Below are 19,073 nucleotides of genomic sequence, written 5' to 3'. Positions count from 1 at the left end.
TGAACACGTGGCGGGCTGCTGGGTGCACGGCACTACCTTCTGCTCTGCAGCTGCCCCCTCCTCAAACAACCTCACTCAGCAGATCCCCTCCCTCATACCGGGCTGCAGGACAACTACACCCCAGCCCAGGCGCGGCTGCAGCTTTTCCTTTCCCTGGCACCTTTTATTTACAGAGTTACAACACCCAGGATATGTTGCTGCTGGCATTTTCAACGCTGTGACCTTGTTTGCTAGCATTTGCACTTTTGCACATGTAGATTCAGGTTTGGGAAGACATTCAAGAAATAATATTGGCTAGCCATGTTTCTTGAAGATGATTGTATAATGATACAGGTTTCGCAACATGACTGTGTGATTGTGAAAACCTTGTGTCTGATGTTCCTTTTACCTACAGTATGGACAGATGAGTAAAACATATGGATTAAAATAAATAATAGGGGGAACAAATATTAAAATTAAAAAATGCATATATTGAATAGATGGAAATATTAGTGGTCAATGAGAGGGAAGGGTAAGGAGTATGGTATGTATGAGTTTTTTCTTTTTATTTCTTTTTCTGGAGTGGTGCAAATGTTCTAAAAAACAATCATGGTGATGAATACACAACTATGTGATGAGACTGTGAGCCAAAGGTTGTATACCACATGTGGAATGCCTGCATGTTAAGAGTTTATGTGCTTGTACATTGTTTTATCGATATAAATTTTTTTTTTAAATTTACATTTTGACCCATAGTAAAAAAAGAAATACTGGAGCAGATATGTCACATGGCCGGATCATTAATTGTCTTAAAACATAAAGAAAAACACATTAAATGGACTGCAGGAAAACAGCAAACTTGATAACTCAAATCATATGCCGTAACTCTGGGAAAAAAATAAGTGGCCTTTCCTACCAACATTTAACAAACTCAGTAAATTGGTACATGTTCTATGAAGACTCCAGAGAGTAAAAAAGGGGTCATCTGACAAAGTAGAGAAGACTGAACATTACATTATAATTTGTTTCCGACAGAATACTTACCATAGTTTATTGTTTACTCCTTACAAATTAATCTGCACAGTAAAGAAGAATTCCATTTTCCCTAGTTAAAGCTCACTAAACGACATTGTTCTTCTCCTCTCACAGTAGGTATATGGGCATCAGATGGGCTTCCTGCTTGTTTCATTTCAAAAATGTTTTCCTTAGCAATTTAGTAAACTTAAAAAAAAAAAGGCAAACTAGCAAATACGAATACTAAGGGTCAAAGGTACGTTCTATAAAATATAAAGAAAATAAAAGAAATATAACAGGATAACCTGATTCCTGATAAGACATTTAACACACCTCTGTAAAACAAACTGATAATTACATCCTACACTTAAGCCACCAGGTCCAGAGGGCTCCAAATAGGTAGGTACTGCTTTTACTTCTCTGGTCTCCTGAAAACAGCATCTCTCTCTTTTTTAAGTAAATTGGATTAAAATCATATAATAACATTTTAGCCTTATGTATTTAACAGGCTTTCTTCTGTACTAAAAACCAGGAATCATAGTCAGACAAAGGATTTTTATGTCACTTCAAAGTGTCTATCTAGTTTAGAAAGTTAGACATTACAACACTGACAGCTTACAAATAACAGCAGTGCTAGACAGGACTTTACCATGAAACCTCTAACTATTAAGGAAGCTGCTTAACTGACAAACTCATTAACATAACGTAATAAAAGTAATATAAGGAATTTAAAAGCCTAGTGAATTACTGGAGTAATTAGCAAAATGGTTTTACGAAAAAGATAAGACACTTAAAATCCATTATAAAACTTAAAGAATGTTAAATATTCATATTACAAGAGGATTCTTAATGTAACTGTTGACATAAACGTTATATGGATGCTCCAACTTTTTTATTTCTTTATTCCATCAATTAGTCTATCAACACTCTGCAGTCTATCATATTTTTTTTAAAAAGACTACTTTTCCTAGAAAGATAGTTATGCACTTTTTAGAATTTATTCAAATTATGGTTGGAAATTGATTTTTAGAATATAAAAGTCATAGTTTAGAATGGCATTGAAAATCAATTTTTGTAATAAAAAATGACACCCAACAAACAGTCTATCTAGTACACACTGCAGGACGTGTAAAATAAACTCATTAGCTCTCTAGTACATATCGGACACCCTGAGCAAAACTTTGTCAACATCTAAACTGTCTTACCCGCATGACAATCAGAAACACAGGCGTTTCTGAAACAAGTCTGCAGCGGGTGAAAGTGGCTCCCAGAGGCGCCCCCGCAGACGGCAGACGGCCGTGTGGCCAGGCTCCTGGGATGACGTCGGGGTTCTGCCGGTCACTGAATCTCCCGCGGTGCTGGACAAAGGCTCTCAGCCTTTCTGCCTCACAGCGACAAGGGGGACGACCGCAGAGCCGCAGTCATCGGGCAGGAGGACCACATAAGATAACACACAGGGAAGCCCCTGGCTGGAGAGCAAAGGCTCAGCAGACACTGCAGCCGGCACACCCCACCCCGAGGGCGGGTGGCCCACGGCAGAACAGGTGTGAGCGGCATGGCTGACGTGACAGCAGCACCGCCATTGCCTCCCGCTGCTCCTAGAGAGAACTACCAGCCTTGTGAATTGTGTGACATGCAAACATCTATTGGTACCTCTGCCAGAAAACACACGTGTGGCAAAGAAAAGTAATTTTAAGCCACGTAATAAGGAAAGTTTGTTTTCTATCACTTACAGAATTTAGCCATATACATTCTTTAAAAAAAAAAAATTTTCGAAGGACGTCATTTGCAGTCACTGTAGATGATCACTCAATTCAAAGCGAAATTACGTTTCCATTTAATTTTTGAGTCATCCAAGACCCAAAATAAAACAGACATGATGTCACTTCAGGACGGACTTATCTTCCTTCATTGTATTTCCTTATTAATCATTTGTTCCTTCTTTTATTCATGAAATAAATAGTATTTATCTAATTTCTAATTAAAGGCATATTGTTTAGTTGTCACTCCTAAAATATACTGGACAGAGTGGGATTCACCAGTCCAATATAAAATAATATGAGTGCTCAAGGAATGACAAAGCATCCAAATTCCTTGAAAGCTTGTTACACAATGTGATTGAGATGCCTGAGAATCAGTCAACAGGATTAAATCACAACTTGACTCACCTACCCGAAGCAGATCACCTCAAACACACTGTACGAATTTTGATTCAGCTCAATAACATTTACCTGTTATATTCAATTTTTCATGCCATCATAAAGGTTATCACGTGTTAAAAGAAAAGGCAATGGAAAGTGTTAACCGTGGAGACTTGAATACTAAGGACCAGTCAGGAAAAATCCCCAAAATCCAAAATTCATAAATCTAACAGGATTTCCATGACTTGGTGTTGGTTTCCACGTGTGAAAAGGCACAAACTTCACTTTTTAGGTATTTACTGTACCTACAGAACACATAAATAGTTCAAAATCAGTTTTCATCACCACAACCATACATCTTACTTAATCATTTAAACAACTAATTCTTGATTGTAAATAACATCATTGGTAGAAAGAAGTTCAAATATAAAGTAATGCAAACCCTATTATAATGAAGTCATGTCTTTAATACTGACAGCATAAAATAATTTCTGAATATAAAATTGTTGCATTAAACTCATAAGATCACTGAGCCCAACTGTCAAAATAACCAAAACTGGAATTTATTGAGGGTTAACTGTATGTAATTTACAAAGCTAAGCACTTTCTGCATTTTACTGCATTTAATCAAAACAATTTTGTGAGATAATTATCATTCCAATTTTAACAGTGGAAACTAAGGCGCAAAGAAGTTAATAATACACCCAAAGTCGCACCAATAAAAGTAAACTAAGGGTCCACGGTAGCTCAGTGGCAGGGTTCTCACATGCCATGAGACCCAGGTTTGGGTCCTGGTGCCTGTCCATGCAAAAGTAAACTAAGGCTTTGAACCCCAAGTCTGTCTAACTGGATGTACACAATGTAATGTAAAATTTATTATATAAACATGGACATATATATATATATCCTTCATGATACATATATAAGAACCACAGAAATTCTTCCATATGTAAAAAGTTCTGTCCTATTTTTAAGAGACCCAATGTTCCAGGCGAGAGACCAAAGAAAACACCAGGTACAGACTGAGACATGAACATTTATTACAAAGATTGACTTATACGAGTGAAGAAAAAAATTACACTAAGAGTCAAGTTGCTCTGATGGCAGTAGACATAATGTGTTCTGCACTGATGGGGGGGAGTAGAGTTTTCTGGGGTTTTCTGGCATGGGCAGGCACTAAGAATTGAACCCAGATCTCCAGCATGGCAGGTGAGAATTTTGCCTGCTGAGCCACCACGGTCTGCCCGGGAAAAGGGTTTTATAATGACAGAAACAAAGAGGGCACAGAGCCAAGAGGGGCACACACGTGCTGCTAACAAAGTAAACTGTTTCTTACTGTTCATCTCTCTGGGCACAGGTGTACACAGAGTTAACCTTGAGGAGAGATAATGAAGGCCAGAACTGAGAGGGTGCATGCACGAATGTGCATAACTGCCCACAAACTTGGAACTGCTGGGCCATACTGAAAGATGCAAAAAATACTGTTATGTTATTTCCAAAAAATAAGAATATCCCTCCAATAGATTACTGTATTGGTAATTGACAACATCAAGTCCAAATTCGTCAAGGCTTCCAAGAGTGGTTGGTCCTCTAGCACTTTGGCCAGTGAAGCCACAAAGCTAAGGCTTATAGGGGCAGTAAAGAGCTACTTAAAGGATGGCATCATAGATCAATGTACATGGAAGCTAAAATGCTGTGGCTTGACACGCAAAAGGGAGAGAAAAAACTAATTATAGCTCACCGCTCATTTCAAAGTCACTAAGAGTTACACAATATTGTAATTTTGTCATGTATTTACTATGCAGACAGATTTTCAAACACAACACAATTTTCTCTGGAAGATATTAAAAATTCAAATTTATTATTTTTCATCTCAAACAATTTAATACTGAGTAAAAACAAGATGTCATGTTTGATTTCAAGATGACATAAATAATCCTTTTCATCTACATAAACTGATATACCCTAAAATAAGAAGTGCTATCAGTCCTCCTTCCCTATAGCTAATGCTCTTCCACTAGAGAATTCAATTTAACAATTTTCCTTTATCACTTTAAGAAACAAAAGACCAAATGCACAACTGCCCATAATGGGCCTCTATCAAGAACCTCCCCAAAATGAAAAGTCCATGGCCAGCTGGTTTCCTGTGTGAACTACCCCTAGCATTCAAGAAAGGATTACCATCAATCCTGCTCAATCTCAAGAGCGCTACCAAACTCACCCTATGAAATAAACACCACCAGAAAACCAAAGCCAAACAAAGGCACTCTAAGGAAGGAAAATTACTGACCAATTTATTTAGAGTATGGGTGCAAAGGTACTCACAAAGAGAATCCAGCAGCACATTGAAAGAAGTACACACCATGACCAAGTGGGATGTATTCGAGGTATGAAAAACTAGTTTAACTAAAGAAACTCAATTATTATAAGACAGCACATCAACAAATCAAAGTAGAAAAACCACATGACCATCGTGATTAATGCAGAAAAGGCACTTGATAATTCAACATCTTTTCTTTAAGAAAACACCTCAAAGGACAGCAATAAAAGGGAACATCCTCAACATGATAAAAGGAATATATGAAAAACCCATAACTAACAACACACTCAATGGAGAAAGACTGCAAGCTTTCCCACAAAAATCAGGAACAAGACAAGGGTACCCACAGTCACCTCTGTTATTTTACATTGTGCTGGAAGTACAGCTAGGGCAATTGGACAAGAAAAAGAAAAACAAAATGCAGCAAAACAGATACAAATTGGAAAATAAGAAGTCAAATGTTCACTGTTTTGCAGGTGACAAGACTACAATATGTCGAAAATCCCGAAAAATCGAAAACAAAGTTACTAGAGCTAATAAATGAATATAGCAAAGTGGCAGGGGGTACAAGATCAACATCCAAAAATCAGTAGTGTTTCTATACACTAGTAATGAGTAATCTGAGGAGGAAGACAAGAGAAAAAATTATATTTAGAAATATTAAACATTCAGGAATAAATTTAACCAAGGCCACAAAAGATCTTTACACACAAAACTACAAGAAATTGCTAAAAGAAATCAAAGAAGACCTAAATAAACGTAAGGACATACCACATTCAAGGATTGGAGGAGTAATATAGTTATGACCTCACGTCTACTGAAATCCATAAATTTAATGCAATACCAATTAAAATCCCAACAACTTATTTTGCAGAAATAGAAAAACCAATAACCAAATCTATTTGGAAGGGCAGGGTGTGCCAAAGCTAAAAATATTTTGAGACAGAGGACTGAAGTGGGAGCTCTCACACTATTAATACACAATACAAAGCAACAGTGGTTAAAACAGCATGAAACTGGCATAAAGATAGATAACAGACCAGTGGGATCAAATTGAGTCTTCAGAAACAGACCCTCATCTATGGACAACTGAACTTCGATAAGGCAGTCACGTCAACTCCACTCGGACAGAGCAACCTACTCAACAAATGACGGTTGGAGAACTGGATATTCATATCCAAAAGAATGAAAGAGAACCCATATTTTACACCTACACCTTATGCAAAAAAAAATAATTCAAAATGTACCGAAGACCTAACATTAGCCAAGAACATAAAACTTTTAGAAGAAAATGTAGGGAAATATCTTGTAAATCTTATGATAGGAGATGGTTTCCTAGACTTTACACCCAAAGTGGAAGCGATGAAAAAGAAACAGATGAATTGGATCTTCTGAAAATTAAACATTTTTGTGCATCAAAAGACACTGTCAGGAAAGAAAAAAGGCAACCCTATGCAATGAAAGACAATATTTGGAAACCACATATCAAGTAACAGCTTAATATTCAGAATATATAAAGAGATTCTGTAATTCAACAAAAAACAGACAAGCAACCCAATTAGAAAATAGGCAAAAGATATAGGCAAACGTTTTTCCAGAACAGGAAGTACAAATAGCTCAAAAACCTAGGAGACGTTGAAGGCGAACAAGATTGAAAGGGTTGTACAGATCTACATTCCCACTGATGAACACTAGAGACATAAATAAGTTCTCGCAAGAACTCCTTCAAAGGTATGATTCCTGTACAAAGACTGCTTAAGTCCAAGGTACATGGGAAAACTGCTATTGCATGCATGAGCTATGTTCAAAAGGAAACCATCAGCTACCACAGCAACAGCAGAGGCAAATAATGGGGGGAGGGACAAGAGTTAAGAGGAGATTTAGATTTACTATTTGGTAAGGGTGTGTTTATTGGTTATCTTTCTCTTGGGAACAATGAAATTATCTAAAACTGAGACTGCTGACGGGCTGCTGACTTTGGACATTATACATGAGGCCTAATGAATGCAGGAAGCTGAAGGATGCACTGACTGAGAAGCAGATTGGCAAAAGACGGTGTATACATGTAATTGAATGTTGTGCTGCTACAAGAAGGAATGAAGTTGGGAGGCATGCAATGATGTGAATGAACCTGGGAGACATTTGGTGAGGAGAAACAAATGAACAATCATTGTATGGTCTACTTTAGAAAATACTTGTAAGAAAACAGGGGCCTACATTGTAAGAATGTATAGCACACATATTTAGTCCGGAGTGGTAATTACTATTTCTGGATTTTGAGAGGCTGTTTTATATATGTATAACCTGGTATCCAGAGATAAGAACAAAACCAATCAGGTGAGGATTAAATAATTCAGAACACAGAGTTATGGAAGACATTGTCTATATTTTAGAACCACACCTACTCTTTGAGACCAAAGGAAGAAAAGTTTATTTTGTCTGGAACCTAAATTTTCTGTGGCACATAATCTAACTCAACCTGTCTGGATAGATCATTTGAATAACTGAAACACAAGGAGCCGAGAATAAGAACGAGGGCCTTTAACCATGTATTGTTTAAAGTAACGCCTGGATACGTCCTAGAATATAGTAAGCAGATAATGAAAAACTATCGGCAAGAAGATAGACTTAACAAATGAATATGATTGCGGAATCATTAAATTGATATCTCTTTTAGTCTCTAGTATCTTAGAGCAGCTAGAAGTAAAAACCTAAAATTGTGAAATTGCAACCCATGTCAAACTCTGAAATATGTTCTACAGTTAATTGTGGTGCTGTGCTTTGAAATTTATAACTTTTTTGTATATATTATTTTTCACACAAAAATAGAAGAAAAACGTTGATTGTGATTTTATATGTGTGTATATATATATATATGCCCTCTAGCCTCCTATATTCTGGAGCAGCTAGAAGGAAAAATATGAGAGGATCATATGGTAGCCCATGACAAACTCTGGGATCTGTCCTGTAACTACTTGTTGAAGAGTACTTTGAAAAGCACTGCTTTTTTATTTCTTTGCTTTGTATATATGTTATACTATACAATAACGAAATGTTAAAAAAAAAAAAGATATTCCTTTTTTGTACTATTTTTTTATGCCTCTAAGAGCAAAATCTTTAAATCAGTTTCCACTTGTGGCAAGTTTGAAATGAAATCATCTTGTACTTGTAATAATGTCATTGAGAAGACGTTTTAATGATGCCTTAATTGGATATCTGTCCTCTTTCTTACAGCTGGAAAATAACTGCACTGGGACAATACTTAAAGGCTTTGGAGGTAACACATCATGGATGCTTTGTTTATTAAGAGTCTTCATCTTTCATCTCTCAAGGTATTTAGAAGCCAATGAAATTAGAATAAAATGCTCTCCCTTTATTTGAAAAAAAAAAAAGTAACACTTACAATGTGACACTGTGATTGTGAGAACCTTGTGTCTGATGCTCCTTATCTCCAGAGTATGGATGGATGAGTAGAAAATATAGATAAAAATAAATAAATAATGGGGGGGCAAAGGGTAAAATAAATTGGGTAGATGGAAACACTAGTGGTCAAAGAGAGAGAAGGGTGAGGGGTATGGTATGTAGGAGTTTTTCTTCTCTTTTTCTTTTGAAGTGGTGCAAATGTTCAAAAAATGAACATGGTGATGAATATACAACTATGTGATGACATTTTGAGCCACCGATTGTACACCATGAACGGAATGTTTTTATGTCAAGAGGATATGTTTGTATGTTATGTTTTTACAATTAAAAAAAAAGTATTGGCAAAGTCCCTTGAGGGATGGGAGAAAAAATGTGGAACAGGGAATCCCCTGATACTGTGTCAAACATTAGGGGCATCCAAATCAACAGGTCAAGCCCTTGATCTTAACGCTTGCTCTTGTGAAGCTTATGTATATTGTGGAGAAGTTTAGAGTACCCTATAGCTATGCTTAAGAGTTACCTTTGGAGGATCTCGTTTGTTGCTCAGATTTGGCCTCTCTCTCTCTCCCTCTCTCTAAGCTCAATTCTGCAAATGAAACCATCACTCTCCCCTGTACATGGGACATGACATCCAGGGATGAAAGTCTTTCTTATGGCATGGGAGATGACTCCCAAGGATGAATCCAGACCTGGAACCGTGGGATCAACACTTTCATCCTGACTGTCAAGATCAGGTTCATGTGTCAACTTGGCCAGGTGGTGGTACCTGTTTGTCTGGTTGGGCAAGTGCTGGCCTGTCTGCTGCAATGAGGACGTTTCATAGAATTAGATCATGATCACGTCAGCTGTATCCATAGCTGATTCCATTTGTTATCAGCCAAAGGGGAGTTTCTTCTGCAAAGAGTGATGCTTAATCTAATCACAGGAAGCCTTTTAAGGAGGATTCGGAAGAGACAGGCTTTATTCCTGCTTCGGCTGGTGAGCCTCTCCTGTGGAGTTCATCCAGACCCTCCATCGGAGTTGCCGGCTTCACAGTCTGCCCTGAGGATTTTGGACTCTGCATTCCCACAGTCACGTGAGACACTTTAATAAATTTTATATTTGCAAGTGTTTCTTGTTGATTCTGTTTCTCTAGAGAACCCTAACTAATACATCTTGGTACCAAGAATGGTTCTTAAGAAACAGAATCTTAAAAATGGGTTTTTATGAATGGTTTTCTACTCTGACTGGACTCAAAGACACTAAGGACTCTGATTCCCATAATCAGAACGACATTACCAATCTATGGAGTGAGTTGGCAAAAGTCAAAATATCATCATTCGATTCTGCTAATGCTTCGCTTGTGCGAAGCCAGACTCTGGGGGATAATGTTTTTGACACCTTTACAGAGTTTTGTAGAAATAAGAGGTATAGACATGTTGGTTAGATACACTGGCTACATTAAGGGGTGAAAAGGATGGGCTAAGTCTTCAAACGAGAAGCTTAAGTGCCGTCTGAAAGATGTAGACGTTTCTATGAGTATCCTGAAGGAAAATCTTATTTCCTGTAGCTGTAGACTTGAGATCTCTGAAAATCAGACTCAGAATCTTATTGTTAGAGTAGCAACTTTACAACGTAAACTGAAATCTCAGTCTTGCATGGTGTCTGCGTTAAAGTGAGGGCATTGATTGGAAAGAAGTGGGACCCTGAAAAATGGGATGGTGATATATGGATTGATAATAATGTTGGGGGCGAGGTTGAAACCCTAGGTCATTCTGAGTCTTCTCTAGATAACCTATAATAGTCTGCCCTGAGGACATAACCACCCCACCTCCAGCCTGCCTTGAGGAGTTGGCCACCCAACCTCCTCCTGGAGGGATTAGCCCTAGAGTGATGAATCCTGTTTCACCAGATGAAACTGCAAATGAAGGCCCTGAAGCAAATGGCTTGGAAGATATTTCCAATACTTTTCACGACACACCCCTACCACCCCTCATTTCTTCTAGACCTATAACTAGACTAAAGTCCCAACAGGCCCCTAAAGGTGAGGTACAAAGTATCACACATGAGGGGGTATGTTATACTCCAAAAGAACTGTGTGAGTTTTCCAATTTATATAGACAGAAATCAGGGGAATACGTGTGGCAATGGATTTTAAGAGTGTGGGATAATGGTGGGAGGAATATAAGGCTGGATCAGGCTGAATTTATTGATATGGGCCAACTAAGCAGAGATTCTGCATTCAATATTATAGCTCAAGTGGTTAGAAAAGGTGTTAACAGCTTGTTTGGGTGGTTGGTTGAAACATGGATCAAAAGGTGGCCAACATTACCTGAGGTTGAAATGCCAGAACTGCCCTGGTATAATGTAGATGAGGGGATCCAGAGGCTTAGAGAGATTGGAATGTTAGAGTGGATTTATCATGCAAAGCCTGCTCTTACACCCCAGGAATGTCCAAAGGATGCATGCGCCTTTTACCAGAACAGTGAGAAATAAATTTGTGAGACTAGCACCATCATCCCTCAAGAGCTCTGTGGTTGCACTTCTCTGTAGGTCAGATATTACTGTAGGAACTGCTGTCACTGAGCTGGAATCCTTAAACACAATGGGGATGACAGGATCCCGAGTTGGCAGAAGCCAGGTGGCAGCACTTAATCACCAAAGACAGGGTGGACGTGGCTATCATAATAGACAGCAAACTCAAAGCAGAAGTCAAAATAATATGACTCACAGAGATTTGTGGCATTGGCTAGTAAATCATGGGGTACCTAGAAATACAATAGAAGGGCAGTCCACTAAATTCTTGTTCGAGCTGTATAAACAAAAGAGCTCTACGTCAAGTGAAGAGAAGTCTAACCTGAATTACAAAAACACAGAGTCACGGCCCCTTAATCAATTTCCAGATTTGAGACAGTTTACAGACCCAGAGCCCTTTGAATGAAGGGGAGGCCAGGTCCCTTTGGGGGAGAAACCTGTTACACTGCCACAAATTTATACTGTTAGTCTTCCTCTAAGCCTTCCCCAAGGAGACTGATGGCTTTTTACCAGGGTAACTGTGCATTGAGGAAAAGGAAATGATCAGATATTTCGGGGACTGTTGGACACTGGTTCAGAGGTGACATTAATTCCAGGGGACCCAACACATCACTCTGGACCACCAGTCAGAGTGGGGGCTTATGGAGGCCAGGTGGTCAATGGAGTTTTAGCTCAGGTCCGTCTCACAGTGGGTCCAGTGGGCCCCCGGACCCATCCTGTAGTTATTTCCCCAGTTCCAGAATGTATAATTGGCATAGACATACTGAGCAACTGGCAAAATCCCCACGTTGGTTCTCTAACTCGTGCAGTGAGGGCTATTACGGTGGGAAAGGCCAAGTGGAAGCCACTCGAACTGCCCCTAGGTAGCAAAACAGTAAATCAGAAGCAATACTGGATTCCTGGAGGGATTGCAGAGATTACTGCCACTCTTAAGGACTTGAAGGATGCAGGGGTGGTGATTCCCACCACATCCCCATTCAACTCTCCTATTTGGCCTGTTCAGAAAACAGATGGGTCTTGGAGAATGACAGTGGATTATCGTAAACTCAACCAGGTAGTAAAACTCCAATTGCAGCTGCTGTTCCAGATGTGGTATCATTGCTTGAGCAAATCAATACATCCCCTGGTACCTGGTATGCAGCTATTGATGTGGCAAATGCTTTTTTCTCAACAGCTGTTAGTAAGGACCACCAGAAACTGTTTGCTTTCAGCTGGCAAGGTCAGCGATATACTTCTACTGTCCTACCTCAGGAGTATATCAACTCCCCAGCCCTATGTCATAATCTTGTCCACAGAGACTTTGATCATTTCTGCCTCCCATAAGACATCACACTGGTCCATTATATTGATGATATCATGTTGATTGGACCTAGTGAGCAAGAAGTATCAACTACTCTAGATTTACTGATAAGGCATTTGCGTGTCAGAAAATGGGAGATAAATCCAACAAAAATACAGGGGCCTTCCACCTCAGTAAAATTTCTAGGTGTCCAGTGGTGTGGGGCATGTCGAGATATCCCTTCTAAGGTGAAGGATAAGTTGCTGCATCTGGCTCCTCCCACAACCAAAAAAGAGGCACAATGCCTAGTTGGTCTTTTTGGATTTGGGCGGCAACATATTCCTCATTTGGGTGTGCTACTCTGGCCCATTTATCGAGTGACCAGAAAAGCTGCTAATTTTGAGTGGGGACCTGAACAAGAGGAGGCTCTGCGACAGGTCCAGTCAAGCTGCTCTGCCACTTGGGCTGTATGATCCCGCAGATCCAATGGTGCTGGAAGTGTCAGTGGCAAATAGAGATGCTCTCTGGAGCCTTTGGCAGGCCCTTATAGGAGAATCACAATGCAGACCCTTAGGATATTGGAGCAAAGCCTTACCATCGGCTGCAGATAATTACTCTTCTTTTGAGAAACAGCTTTTGGCCTGCTACTGGGCCTTAGTAGAGACTGAATGCTTAACCATGGGCCACCAAGTTACCATGAGACCTGAGTTGCCTATCATGAGCTAGGTGTTGTCTGACCCACCAAGCCATAAAGTTGGGCGTGCACAGCAGCACTCTATTGTAAAATGGAAATGGTATGTACAAGATAGAGCCAGAGCAGGTCCTGAAGGCACAAGTAAGTTACATGAAGAAGTGGCACAAAAGCCCATGGTTTCCACTCCCGCCACATTACCTTCTCTTTCCCAGACCAAAGCTATGGCCTCTTGGGGAGTTCCTTACAGTGAATTAACTGAGGAAGAGAAAACTCGGGCCTGGTTTACAGATGGTTCAGCACGATATGCAGGTACCACCCGAAAGTGGACAGCTGCAGCATTACCCCTTTCTGGGGTGTCCTTGAAGGACAGTGGTGAGGGGAAATCCTCCCAGTGGGCAGAACTTCGAGCAGTGCACCTGGTTGTTCATTTTGCTTGGAAGGAAAACTGGCCAGAGGTGTGTTTGTATACTGACTCATGGGCTGTTGTTAGTGGTTTGGCTGGATGGTCAGGGACTTGGAAAGACCATAACTGGAAAATTGGTGACAAAGAGGTCTGGGGAAGAAGTATGTGGATAGATCTTTCTGAGTGGGCTGAAAACATGAACATATTTGTGTCCCATGTGAATGCTCACCAGAGGGTGACTTCAGCAGAGGAAGGTTTTCATAATCAAGTGGATAAGATGACCTGTTCTGTGGATACCAGTCAGCCTCTTTCCCCATTAACTCCAGTCATTGTCCAATGGGCTCATGAACAAAGTTGTCATGGTGGTATCAATGGAGATTTATGCATGGGCTCAGCAACATGGACTTCCACTCACCAAGGCTGACCTGGCTACAGCCACTGCTGAGTGCCCAATCTGTCAGCAGCAGAGACCCACACTCAACCCCCGATATGGCACCATTTCCCGAGGTGACCAGCCTGCTACACGGCAGCAGGTTGATTACATTGGACCACTCCCTTCATGGAAGGGGTAGTGATTTGTTCTAACTGGAATAGGCACACACTCTGGATATGGGTTTGCTTTCCCTGCATGTAACGCTTCTGCCAAAACTACAATCTGTGGCCTTACAAAATGCCTTATCCATCATCATGGTATTCCACATAGCATTGCTTCTGATCAAGGAACACACTTCACGGCAAATGAAGTGCAGGAATGGGCGCATCCTCATGGAATTCTCTGGTCTTACCATGTTCCCCATCATCCAGAAGCAGCTGGATTGACAGAACGGTGGAATGGCCTTTTGAAAACTCAATTACGGTGCCAACTAGGTGGCAAAAACTTGAAAGGCTGGGGTAATGTTCTCCAGGAAGCTGTGTATGCTCTGAATCAGCGTCCGCTGTATGGTGCTGTTTCTCCCATAGCCAGGATCCATGGATCCAGGAACCAACGGGTGGAAGTGGGAGTGGTACCATTCACTATTACCCGCAGTGATTCACTAGGAAAGTTTTAGCTTCCTGTCCCTGCAACCCCGAGCTCTGCTGGTCTACAGGTTTTAGTTCCAAAACGGGGAGTGCTTCCTGCAGGAGAAACAACAATGATTCCAATGAACCGGAAGTTAAGACTGCCACCCAGTCACTTTGGGCTACTTATGCCACTGAATCAACAAGCCAAGAAGAGGATTACATTATTGTCTGGGGTAATTAATCCTGACTATCAGGGGGAAATAGGACTGCAACTACATAATGGAGGTAAGGAAGAGTTTTCTTGGAATGTAGGAGATCCCCTAGGGCGTCTATCAGTACTACCATGCCCTGTGATTAAAATCAATGGAAAACTGCAACAACCCAATCCAGGCAGGATTACCAATGGCTCAGAAACTTCAGGAATGAAGGTTTGGGTCACCTCACCAGGCAAAGAACCACAGCCAGCTGAAGTGCTTGCTGAGGGTAAAGGGAGCATGGAATGGGTATTGGAAGAAGGTAGTGATAAGTATGAACTTCCACCATGTGATCAGTTACAGAAACAAGGACTGCAAGGCTGTTTTATTCATGTTATACTATTTAAGTTGTAAGATATCAAGTTTAAGAATGAGTATTGCCCAAGGATTTGCACCCTATTCTGGAGAGATTAATGTGTTTCCAGTATATGTAGAAGAGTTGAGTACTGTCAGGTAAAAAAAAAAAAATGAGTGTTTTATTGTTTTCATTTGGAAATTAGGTATGGTTTAAGGTGATATATATAACTGCCAAGCTGATAAGGGGTGGACTGTCATGGTAAGGGACATGTGTCAACTTGACCAAGTTGTGGTACCTGTTTGTCTGGCTGGGCAAGTGTTGGCCTGTCTGTTACAATGAGGACATTTCATAGAATTAGATCATGATCACGTCAGCTGCATCCACAGCTGATTCTATTTGTTATCAGCCAAAGAGGAGTGTCTTCTGCAATTAGTGATGTTTAATCTAATCACGGGAAGCCTTTTAAGGAGGATTTGGAAGAGACACGTTCCATTCCTGCTTCAGCTGGTGAGCCTCTCCTGTGGAGTTCACCCAGACCCTCTATCGGAGTCGTCGGCTTCACAGCCTGCCCTGCAGATTTTGGACTCTGCATTCCTGCAGTCATGTGAAACACTTTTATAAATTTTGTATTTGTGAGTGTTCCCTGTTGATTCTGTTTCTCTAGAGAACCCTAACTAACACACTGACCAACAGGGGGAAGGGCAGTGTAACTAATAAAGTATCAGTGGCAGAGAGCGTTCAAATAGAGTCGAGAAGCTACACTGGAGGTCACTCTTATGCAAGCTTCAGTCAGATAGTGCTACCTATCATAACTTGCCAAACCCCAACCAAAACCATTCCGGCCAATCCTAAAGAACACCTAGGGCAATGTATAAGATTCTACAAAAGTTCCATGCACTAGAGTAACTTTCCAGGGACCTGCAACCTCCAGATGGTCCCTGTACCAGTTAAGTCAGAAGAGGGCCCAGTCTCTCCAGAGCATCAACTAGTTCCATCTCTCTACCCTATATTATCGGCATCCCCTTTCAACATGAAAAAGTTAGAATGGGCATAGCCCAAATACCCCTAAAGAGTGGGATAGAAACATCAAAGGTGATGGTGGAGTTATACAGAAAAGTAGGGTTTAACAAATGAAAAGGACTGATGAATCATTAAATTGATATTTTTATTCTCAAAAATAGGACAAAAGGACAAATACTGTATGGTCTCACTGATATAAACTAACATCAATGAGTGAACTTGGAGAATTAAAGTTATGAAACAGGTTATCAAGGATTAGAAAGAGGGTAGAGATTGGGCATTTGGTGCTGAAGGAGTACAGAATGTGCAACAGGACTGATAGTGAACATCCAGAAATGGATAGCACAATACTACCTGATGGTAGCACAATAATGTCAGTATGCTGAACTAAGTTAAGTGTGAGTACAGTTGAGGAAGGAGGGTTGAGGGCGCATATGAAACCGTAAGGAAAAGGCAGAGGTTAAAGACTGAGATAGCATACTTATGAATGCCTAGAGTGTACAATGATGATGATTAAATGTACAAATATAGGAATGTTTTTGCATGAGGGAGAACAAATGAATGTCAACAATGTAAGGTGTTAAAAATGGGATGGTATGGGGTGGGAGGGATACAATCAATGCAAACCAGCATTTATAATTAATAGTCACATTGTGCTGTGCCTCCAGTGAGTGTTAACAAAGGCAATATGTCAAAACCAAATGTGAGTAAGTGGGGGATGCAGGGGAGGCGTATGGGATTTTTTGTGGATGAAATGGAAATGTCCTCATATAGACTGTGTTGGTGGGGCGGGCCATGGTTGCTCAGTGGCAGAGTTCTCACCTACCATGCCAGAGACCCGGGTTCGATTCCTGGTGCCTGCCCATGCAAAAAAAAACAAAAAAAAAACAAAAAAAAACAAAAAAAAAACAAAGATTGTGTTGGTGAAGGCATGGCTATATGATTACACCAGGAACCACTGATTTTTTACTTAGGTTGGATTATATGATGTGTGAATAAAACTCTTTAAAAATGAAGAGACATACAAGTGCTGGAGAAAATGCAGAGAAAGAGATGTACCTATTCACTGTCAGGACAGAAACTGAGTGGTGCAGCCCCTTAGAGAGTAGAGTGGGGTTCCACAGCAGGATAGGGGTGGGGCTGCCATAGGATCCTGCAACCCTCTTTCTCAGTATATACCTAGAGGAACTGAGACTGGTGACAGGAAAGGACATTTGCATAATGGTGGTTATGGCAGCAGTGACTGCTATTTGCAAAGAACGGAGGGGGCCTAAGGGTACAAAAACTGAGTGATGGAAGGGTGAACTGTGGTGTATACATTCAATGGACTACTGAACAGCTGCAAGAAGGAATGAAGCTGTGAGGCATGCAACTACATGAATAAACCTTCAGGACAGCATGCTGAATGAAATGTCAGAAACAAAAAGACAAATATTACCGCACCTCACTCATATGGACTAACTAAAATATATAAACTTGGTGAACTGAAGTTGAGAACACGGATTATCAGGTTGGGGCCTATTGTAAAAGAGTCCTGGATTGTAAGCTCTTACAGCAGTCACATACATTCAGAAAGAGTAACTGTTATTTCTAAATTCTGAGATACTGAGCTTTTGTATATAATATGGTCGGTCCCAGATACTTCAGGTATTTATGTGACTCTTGAGACTCAGAGTAGAGCTCTGAAACTATGAAAATCAGCAATACCCTATATAGGAACTGTTTAAAAACCTGAAAAAGGGATCTGACTTCAAGCAGAGACATGAATGAAGCTGATCTGGATAGGACTAACGTAGATCAGAGTACAGGGTAAAGGAGGACACCATCCATATTTTAAAACTTCAACTTCCATGTGAGACGAATGGGAGAGATGTCTATTGGGTGCAAAATTTATATTTTGGGTAAGTGCATTTCCTAATTTAACTTCTATGATTAGTTTAGTTGAACACCATAAGTACATGGAATCTTGAATAGGGTATGAAATTTTGTTGGTTTGTCCAGGTTAGTGCAATGCCCCGATAAATTCCAGAGTAATTTGGGCAGTGAATAAATAAGTATTTGCAAACTCCCCTTGGGGGACTGTGGAGAAAGGAGGAAATATTCAACTTCCCCATCTGGGGAATTCCTGATATTCTCTCAAACACTGATGACAACAAATTCAATGGGCTGAGCCCTCAACTTGGGTTTCATCCCTGTAAAACCTCTTCCTGCGAAGGAGAGGCTAGGCCCACTTATAATTATGCCTACAGTCAGCCCAAGAGAACCTCTTTTGTTGCTCAGATGTGGCTTCTCTCTCTAAGCCAACCTGGCAGGTGAGCTCACTGCCCTCCCCCTACATGGGACATGACTCCTGGGGATGAGCCTGGTCCTGGCATTATGGGATGGAGAAAGTCTTCATGACCAAAGGGGGGGAAGAGAAATGGAACAAAATAAAGTTTTCAGTGGCTAAGAGACTTTAAATAGAGCTGAGAGGTCATTCTGGAGGTTATTCTCATGCAATATATAGATCACCCTTTTGGGTTTTTGGTATTGGAGTAGCTAGAGGGAAATACCTTAAAATGCTGAACTGTAATACAATAACCTTGATTTTAAAGATGACTGAATAACTATAGAGCATTTAAGGTATGATTGTGTGACTGTGAAAATCTTGTCACTGATACCCCCTTCCATCTAGTACACAGACAGATGAGTAAGAAGAAAAAAAACAAAAGTCAATAAATAAATAATATGGG

The 19,073-nt window shown here is 40.4% G+C and overlaps 1 protein-coding gene across 7 annotated transcripts in view; it reads right to left on the bottom strand.

Moving 5' to 3' along the window:
- Positions 1 to 19,073, bottom strand: part of NBEA (neurobeachin) — a 752,331-nt gene that overhangs the window by 580,375 nt on the left and 152,883 nt on the right. The gene's annotated exons all lie outside the window — the stretch shown is intronic.

The sequence above is a fragment of the Tamandua tetradactyla genome, chromosome 4 (assembly GCF_023851605.1).
Source record: "Tamandua tetradactyla isolate mTamTet1 chromosome 4, mTamTet1.pri, whole genome shotgun sequence".
NCBI lineage: Eukaryota > Metazoa > Chordata > Mammalia > Pilosa > Myrmecophagidae > Tamandua > Tamandua tetradactyla.
The sequence above is the reverse complement of the archived record's forward strand: the minus strand, read 5'-3'. Positions and strand labels throughout refer to the sequence as shown.